The following is a 9,105-nucleotide window of genomic DNA, read 5'->3' on the forward strand; positions in this document are numbered from 1 at the left end:
CAGAATACAGGCAGTCCCCAAGCACCCTCTTTCCCCCTCTAGCAACAGGGGCTTTCAGAAATATTCTACCACAACTAGAATAAGTTGACCATACAAGACTCAAACACAGAGGTGGGAGACATGAATCAGATTTCCTATCTAGTGATCAACTAAGAAGAAAATCACATAATAATTAAAGTAAATGTAGCAGTACACTTGCAAAGGAAAAACTCTAAATTTCCATTTGCACAAAAATGACTTGCACCGCTTGAGTCAGACTCTGGTTTTCTGTTTACCTCAGTGAAGTAACTAGAGTTATAAATTGTGAATATTCATAACAAAGTGTTCTCAAATAACCTACAAACCGGATCAGAAATTATTTAACTAATAACTTGAAATGATAAACAGAACCAAAAAAAAAAAATACTGAACCAAAAATCCAGCAGAGTATTTGCAGACCATTCATAAACAGGAGAAAGAGATTAAATGTCAGATAAACAATTCATTATGGATTTTTCATTCAGTCTATGTGTGAACATGTGACCAGAGAAAACCAGCTATATCCATTCTCTAGTTTTTTGCTTTAAATGAGCATGCTCGGATTAGGCTATTGTTTAATTGAGTTACAGAAGCATTTCATAAGAAGGGCTTCCCCATTTATCACTCAAAAAAATATTAGAATTTAAAAAAAAAAAAAAGTGAGGACAACGACCCTTCTGGAGTCTGAGTACATATGTTCAAAGTAACTGTGCTGCATAAGCCAACAGAAAATTGGCCCCCAAAATGACTTATAAAGGGATTTTGTAAGACATGAACAGAACAGCATGGGCTCTGGCTAGGCAAAGAATTCAGAGTTGTAATAGAAAACATTTATTTGGCTACAGCTAAACATCCCAACACATGTTAGCATTTGCTGCCAATATGCTTCCTAATTAAGAACAACATAAAATCATAGGAAATCCTGTATCCCTGTCTTCATGCACTTTCCTTGTATCTTCAGTGTCCTGGCTCTGTTTCTCAAGTATAGCCTGCACAAGAGAAAGGTTAATTCAAAAGTAATGTTTTGCCAGCCATTAACTGTGTTGTCATTAACAAGATTAATGTACATTCCACTATGCATCACCAAGTGCATTCCCCCTCCCGCCCCCACCCACCCCTTAAACAACTGCTCCTATTAAAACCTAATGAGCACAGCACAATTTAAAGAATAGCACCATTTCTGTTGGGCAAAGTGTCGTCTGTAAACCATATAAAGCTGCAGGATTATTATGGATCTAATTGAAGGGCAGCTGAAAAAAAAATCTGTTCTCTCTTGGACTATGAAGTCCTGGCCATGTTTATATATTTTATCACAATGAACAGATTTCAAGACGAAGGACAGACTAGTATCTGTTTTATTTCCTAGCCCCCTCTTCCTTCAATCTCTACTCCTTCTTCATCTGAAACCATTCAGAGGCTCCCACTGTGCACAGTCCCACACCCAGGTTACCTCCAACTCATCATCCAGTGATTACTGCACAGATAAACAGTTGACTGGATCCTTCTAAACAATCATGAGATACATTTTTTTATAAGCTGCTCTTAGAGGACCCTAATTCATCAGCATGGATGGAGACTGGACTCTCTTGCCCAGCCAAATTCACTCTGTTTTTCCCAGCGGAAGCAGCAAACAAATTGCTGGGCAATTTTATGTGGTGCTCCTCCTTCTTTTTCATATTGAAGGGGCCACCAGTTTGGAGATCAAAAGATCAGTCATGAGACACTTCCAGGTTTTCATCAAGTTCTTGAGAATTCTCAGAATTATTTATTTTATTTCCAGAAAATCCATACTCTCTGCCCTGCTCTTTTCCTGTTTCATCGCTTTACATTTCTATTCCCTCCACAACTTTTTAATTTTTTTAAATCTATTTATTGTGTGTTTTTCTTGGCTCGTTCTCACTTTCCATTTTTCATTATTAGTTCTTTATGATCTTCTGTTTCCTTTTTTTTTTTTTTTCTCTGTCATGGCTGCTCTCCCAGTTGTTCTCCTCTGGGGCCCTGAGTTTCCCTTAGCTAATGAAACTAGAGCTGCCTACCTCCCTTGCTTTTGCAATCCAGCTGTTTCCTTTTTAAAATATAAACTCATCTTTATTCAGTGAAGTTCCTGTGCAGGGTCTGATCCTTTAAGAGGAGATTGCATTTTGTGACAGCAAGTGGGAGGGAAAAAATAAATGTTGCTGGAGGAAAAGCCCTTTGGGTAGAAATCCAACCAGCTTGCTCCTGAAAGGCAGAGACCTCTCCAGTAAAACTGGGTCGTTATTTTACTTAGCACCTTTTGGCACCTTGACATTGCAAAAGTCTCCTCATCAGTCTCCCCTCCCTTTTCCTCCTGAAACCTCCCACCTTGAAAGCTTAACGTTTCCTGGCCACTGTGAAAGTGTAGTCCAACTAACACCACAAACCTGGATTTTATATGATTAGTCAGTGAAAACTTGCCAACTTTTAGGTGCAGCCTGCCAAGTCAAGTCAATTTACTGTGCTGCTTTGACTGTGCAAGTAGGCCTTAATCCCCCTTTAATCTCCAGTGTACCCTTGACATCATGGAAATTACTTACGAAGCTAATGTCATCAGATGATCCATGTTAGCTATTTCAGTGAATGTTCTTCTGCACAATAGAGCAAGTTTACCTTGCAAGACACAGGCCCCAAAATATTTTCTCTTAATGAGCCCAGCAGATATCATCTTACAAATGGGGAATGAAAACTCCTTCTTCTGCACTGTAACTCCCCAAGCCTCATGTGACTTGGAATTTACATGCTAGCCAAGCATCAGGTCAGTGTATTTTATTTCATGTCTGATTGATTGGATAAAGAGATTTGCATAGTAGCCACAACAGCCACGAGTTATTAGGAAGGCAAGTTTCCCTTTTCAACTCTGCAAGGCCCCTCTTGCACCGAAAACATTTGTCCAACATAAAAATCTCTACAAGAATCTTTTTTGATAGCTTGTTCAGCCATCAAGGGCATAAGGGAAATGGAAAAATCATACCATGATGTGCTTGTGGCAACCAAGGTGAAAATTAGCATGTCTAACAGCAAGGAGCTAACTTTGGTGTTATTTATTGATTTAATAATAAGGACTTCCATTCATATAGTCCTCTTTATATCAAAATGACCCATAGTGCCTCACACCCCCAAAAAAATTATGTGCAACCTATGTAAAAGTATTGTTTCACCCATGACAGGAGCATTACCAGTGCTGGAAGAGGGATGGGACACACAGCCATCTCCTGGGCAGCCTGTGCTAAGGCTAAGACCAGGGTTTAAGACAGGAAGTGAAAGGAACACTATACACCCTCGCATCTATAGGCTGAGCTCATGATTTGGAGAGGAGCAAGGTCACTGGGGTCAGCTATCTCCTGTAAAAGAAGGAAAGCCTAGAGGGCTCATTTTAAAGGTCTGCAGAGGTGAAGCTTGCCCTTGTGTCAGGAGGGTAGTGCTCTGCATAGGCCATTTGTGATTAAGGACTGACTCATTAGTGTCTTAAAGGAAAGAGGAACACTTATGAATGCTGCTTCCTGGATCACTCAAGAGGCTTTTAGGAGTGCCTTGTGCTAGCACCATCCTACCTCTCCCTCATTTAGGTTTGACATTGCCCTTTGGAAGGCAAGGAGATGTCTAACGTTCATTTGCATGGGAACAGGACCAGATAATTCACTTGTGATACAAGATGAGAAAATAACACACAGCAGAACCTCTATGATCAGCCAGACCCCTAGAAAAAAAAAATCATATACATCTATAAAAACAAAGGTGTAAAAGATTGCAAGTGGTCTGTATCTGTCTGCAAAACTCCTTCTTGGCTTGAAAAGTGCAAAACTGGATTTGCTGGGCCAGTATTTACATATGCCCTTGGCCCATTTGAGAATAAAACACCAACTTTTCTTCAACACGTCTCTATTCAACTAAAACTTTGTTCACTGTGAGAGGAGATCTCTTCCCCAGACGTGGCCCCTGGGACAGCAAACAGCAACTCCATGTCGAAGGACATTACAACAGTTGAAGAAGAAAGTAAGATACAAATCCAGATTTAAAGCTTACATGGTGAATAGATGTCTCCATCAATGGTGCTAATCTGAGTCAGCTTGTGAGAAAAAGGAGAAATAAAAATTAACCTGGGCAACAAAAACTAAGAGGGAGTTTAATTAGGATGGTAAAGTGCAGCCACCCTGTTTGAGATTTCACTAATATACTGAACTTGCAGCCTCCCAAGCTCTCACAGCAATTTTTAACTAACAGATGCAGTCAAGCTCTCCGTTTTATATTGCCATCATAACTCATGATACACAATCTTGGGCTGCTTTCAGAAGGTCTGTAGAACGAGGCCAGCTTGCGATTTCATACCGGGGGCTGCGGCGCTGCTCCGCTGCCAGCACCTGTGCCCGACATCTGATCTTAGGGCTGGAGCACATCCTCTCCCCCCTCTTCCCTCTGTGGGACTGGCTATGCCAAGCCAGCTAAGAAGCATTCCAGCAGATTATGAAGTACAACTATCTTGGCCCTCGCTGCTCAGAAGAAACTGGACCTGGCAGGAATTTCGCACGCCATTCCCGTGGATCTAAAGCGAGCTATATGGGTAGGTCTGTAAGGCAGTTTCTGTCCATGTGCTCATCTGTGACCATGAGACATGCAGATCCTGAAATGCTATGATTAGGTCAAGGATAATGGCAGGGACAACTGCTGCGTTGAAACATGGGATCAATGAAATGAACACATTCTTAGAAAAGGTGGCAAAGACGTAAATGGGAGTCACTGATGCTTCCAGAGAATGGCTTGGATTACTGAATCCATACGAGCAAGGGTGTACCAAGCATGAGGGAGAGAGGCAATGGGAAAACACATCATCTCTGGTACTGCCTCAGGAATATTAAGGCCTCTTAAACAAAGGCCATTATCTCTGAGCCAGGTATTTGGACAGAGGGAAGTGTGAGCCTAACTCTAAGCTTCCACAGCTCTGACCCTCCTGGGACAGTGACAGGAATGAAACAGTCTGTTCAGAAATCCCTCAACACTGTCGTTCTTTTTATAGATCCCAAAGCAATGGAATGAAGAATGGAAAAGCGCTTTGGTGTCACAAAGTGCACAGGAGGGGTCACAACAGATCAGATGATTGAAAAGAAAAATGAGAAATTTGTCTTCTCCTGAACTGTAAAAATGGGGAGGGGGGGGGGGGGGAAAGAAAGTTCACCTCTCCCGACTGAATGATCCAAAATGGCTTCCCTTTAGTCAGGGCTTCTGTCCAGAATATTCAAGTCCCCACAAAAAATGCTGCAGCTGTTTTAAAGGGTATCAGTGAACATTTCCCACCAGTTTTGGGGGTCAGTGCTCTGACTCCTGGATGTCAGGCAGGTGTGCTAAATGGGGCTAAGGCCAGTCCCACAAGAGGTATCCAGGCATCTCACTCCTATTGAAGTGCCTAAATATCTTTGTGGTTATGGCCTTTAATCTTTGCATGAGCTGCAATCCCAGCAGAGAAATCTGAGTCCTCTAGATGAAATCTTCACTTCTGCCTGATCCAGGGTAATTCCAAGGATTACTGCTCAGAATATTGGGAGAATCGACTGTCATGCTGTTTCCATGCAGACAGCACTTTAAAATACTCAGCTAAGACTAGATGCACACTGAGCTCCAGTGTCAAGCTGAAGGATAGGAATTGAAGTGAAATCCTATTAACCAAGGGCATTACAGTCATTAAGTGAAGCACTGAATGCAATTTTGTGTTGAGGAACAAGGGGAAGGAGATAAAAAAGGAAAGTACATCTCATGAGGGAAGGGAATTCCCTGTCCTCTCAGAGGTAAATTTTGGGCTTCGGTGACGTCTAGAAGTTTCAGAAGCAAGATGTACAGGAACTGACACATGTTATTTTTTTTTTATTCTCTTTTTTTTTTTTTTTTTTAGTGCAAGACTTCATGCTTGGTCTTGTAGCAAGCCTGATACTTTATGTTCCCTTGTGCCCTTTAGTGCTAAGGGAACTGATAGGCTTTATAGTCCTGCAAATAGAGAGCATTCCACCTGCATCCGCCAAAGCATTTAAAGATTCTATTAATCTGATGTCTTAATTGTTTCTGAGATTAGGAAACAGCAGGGCCTTTGTTCCTACAGCCTGGGTGCTCTTCTGGAGAAGTGGCAGAGGTTGTTTGGTTTTTGTATATTGAGGTTGTTAATAGGACAGGGAAAGGAACATGACTCAGTGCAGGTGATTCATAAGGGTCGCTGACTACAAGCCAGTTTCTTTGAAACCTCATGACATTTCACAAATCAGGAATAAAAATATTCTACTGGGTTGTCCCTGCACAGTAGCTCTGTGGCCACAAAGCTCCTGTTCCACCCATTTACTGCTGTTGTCTGCCAAAAGTACAAATTATGTTTGCTCACATTTCAGGGCTGTTAAATTAGGAGCAAAGGACTTTTCTGCTTGGCTTTTATGCCAAGTAAAGTAGGAGATTCAGACTGATTGTGGCTCTTTCCCAATATCAAGATGGAGTCAGAGCAGGATGAGAATGAGATTACTAGAGGGAACAAGAACAGAGAGGGACCAAAAGAGAGAAAGAAATACTCTTGCGGCAAAAATGGAAACAAAAGTTGGGAAAATCAGGCTACTTGGTCACTACCAAAAGTCTCCACTGGGCTGCTGAGGCAAGAAGACTAGACATTATTGAACAAGATAGTCCATAGCCACTGGGGAAGCAGTGTCCCTACTATTCACTTTAAATGTACAGAAGCAAGAAACAGCAAAAAGGAGATGGCAAATGTGTTACACAACTTGGGCAATGCCCTGCTCAAACCAGAAGAGAATATGGTGGAGATCAGGAACTATAAAGGGAAGCAATAATAAGACCTAAGCGTGTGTAAAGCATTTTATGGAGAGGTATCTAACAGCAAAGCTTGGATGATCCAGCAGTGATTTGGCCTTAGGTCTGAAGGGATAGAGATGGGTCAGAGTGAAGAAACAGGCCTTCCATATACCACCTGGAAAAATCAAGTAGTACAAGATAAGATCTGGACATCTGATTGTAAATGTATCTGTGAGCTCCAGAATAGTCCCTCCTTTTTCCATGCTTGTCTTCTTCACGGCCAGGATAGCCCAAGCTAACAACATTTTGAGAGTCCCTTACCATGTATGCATGAGCACCTGCTGGGTTTTGTTGCCAGCAATGCCTCTCAGCCACTACCCAGCCACACAGAGTTTTACAGCAGATCAGACACTTTATGGAGTGGCACAGCCAACTCACCCTGTTGACTTTCTGGTAGCAATAGATTTTTTTTTCTTCGCTTGAGACGTCTATGAGCTTATTTACAGAGTCAATTAACAAAAGATAACCTCCCATTGTGCAATCATCAATAAATCAATTGTGTTAATACTATCTTGGAATGTCCTCCACTATTTACTTTAATATTGTTGACTGTTGGCACTTAAGAAAGGCAGCACCTTCAAGTTTCATTTGATTATGGGCAAATGGATTTTGTAGTAGCTATTAATAAATATAAATTGTTTTGGAAAATATTTAAGTTTGTCAAATTTAACCACTTGCTGAGCATTAAAAACTACCCCTTATTGAACATGTTTGAGAATTACTTCAAGAGACACAGTCCCACACTGTAAGATTATACAATTGTACCTATGTATTTTGTTGGTTTACTGTTCTTACAGCTCTTTCCAACAGCGAAGCGTGATTATTGACATAAACATATAAGCTAAGACTTAATCAAGCTCAGTAAAGTGCTTTTCTATCATTTGGCAGACTCCTATCCCAAATAGTTTACTTATCCATAGGTGACTTGTTGCTGCATTTACTCACAGTGAGTAGCACTTTACTCTGTGAGCAATCCCACTGATTTCAGCTCTACAAGGATGTATGATGCCACATCCATTAATGTTCATCAGCACAGAAGGGTCCGTTAGTCACGCTGAATTGTGCCTGCTTCCACAGCAGGATGATTTATATCCACGGGGCTGCTCAGCATGAGCAAGGACAGTGGAATGTTTCCCTAAATAGACAATATATAGGCATAGGAATGGGGCAGGGTCATGTTAAGGAAATCCGATGCCCTCAGCTCATTCTGCAAGAGCCTCCACCCAAAGCTTCAACAAGAACACGCTGCTCTGAGGGCAGAATACAATTAATGGCAAAGGGGCAGTTTAGATTTTGTTGCAGGCTGTTTGCATTGTCAGGCAGACAGCATAACCTGGGTTTTGGTAGGTATGTATTTCAGGTTTTTCTTTGCACCTTGACATACTAAGAAAGATTTTTTTTCATGGTATGGCTCCAAGACAGCCTTAAGAACTTCTACTTTTTCAAGGACTAAAACACAATCTGGAAAGTTGCTTAAAAAAAAAAAAGAGAATGAACATAGCTAGAGTAATTCTATGCCATGTTACCTTTGAGGTAAGAAATCAATTATTTCACTTATCCTCCTATTGCTTCAGAAGTCAGCAGCCTTGGCAGTAAATTGAATATTATGCTGCTGCAGACAGCATCTTCCTTGTCAAGCATCTAGCTCCATTCTTTTCTTGATGATGATTGGTGACTTTAAAACTCACATGACTTCTAGATAATAAATGAAAACTGTCATTGTTCTGAGGCTGCTGGGAATCATTTTTTTCCCCTTTCCTCTGCTTTGACCTCATTGTGATGTATTGTCTACTTCAGGGTGTTTGGAAAAGTAAGGGAAATACTAGGCAAGGACTTTTAAAGAAAAAACAGACCTCTAATTAGATCCCTCCAACAGACCCTGCAATGACCCTGTTTAGACAGACATTAATGGATGGGCCTAACTTCCATGACTGTAGTGCTGTCCTGGTCAAAACAGCCCAGACAGAGGCTTTTTGCTGGTACCCAAGCTGCTGCCAGTCTCATCTTCATCTTCACTGTGGGCTGCATGTCCCTGAAATCCCCATTGTCAGGGTGCTGGCAGTTGTGTGAATGCACACCCAGCTGAGTCAGGTCACTGAACAATCTGAAAAACAACCTTACTGAGGGGTAGAAAAGACAGTAGCTCTCAATCAGGTTAACCTGTCCAGATAGCTGTTGTAAATATGAACTTAATTGCAAGAGTATGTAACTAAGGCCAGAACTGCCTTTTAT

General features: G+C 41.4%; 1 long non-coding RNA gene across 1 annotated transcript; it reads right to left on the reverse strand.

Moving 5' to 3' along the window:
* Window positions 1-940: 940 nt before the first annotated feature.
* LOC127475420 (uncharacterized) lies at window positions 941-4,452 on the reverse strand. Its single transcript, XR_007906213.1, has 3 exons — window positions 4,363-4,452; window positions 4,060-4,102; window positions 941-1,007 (listed from the first exon to the last, which is right to left on the reverse strand). It is a non-coding gene; the product is annotated as an uncharacterized LOC127475420 (long non-coding RNA).
* Window positions 4,453-9,105: the final 4,653 nt, after the last annotated feature.

The sequence above is a fragment of the Manacus candei genome, unplaced genomic scaffold (assembly GCF_025592945.1).
Source record: "Manacus candei isolate 608988 ecotype Guabito, Panama unplaced genomic scaffold, ASM2559294v1 h1tg000046l, whole genome shotgun sequence".
Classification (NCBI taxonomy): domain Eukaryota; kingdom Metazoa; phylum Chordata; class Aves; order Passeriformes; family Pipridae; genus Manacus; species Manacus candei.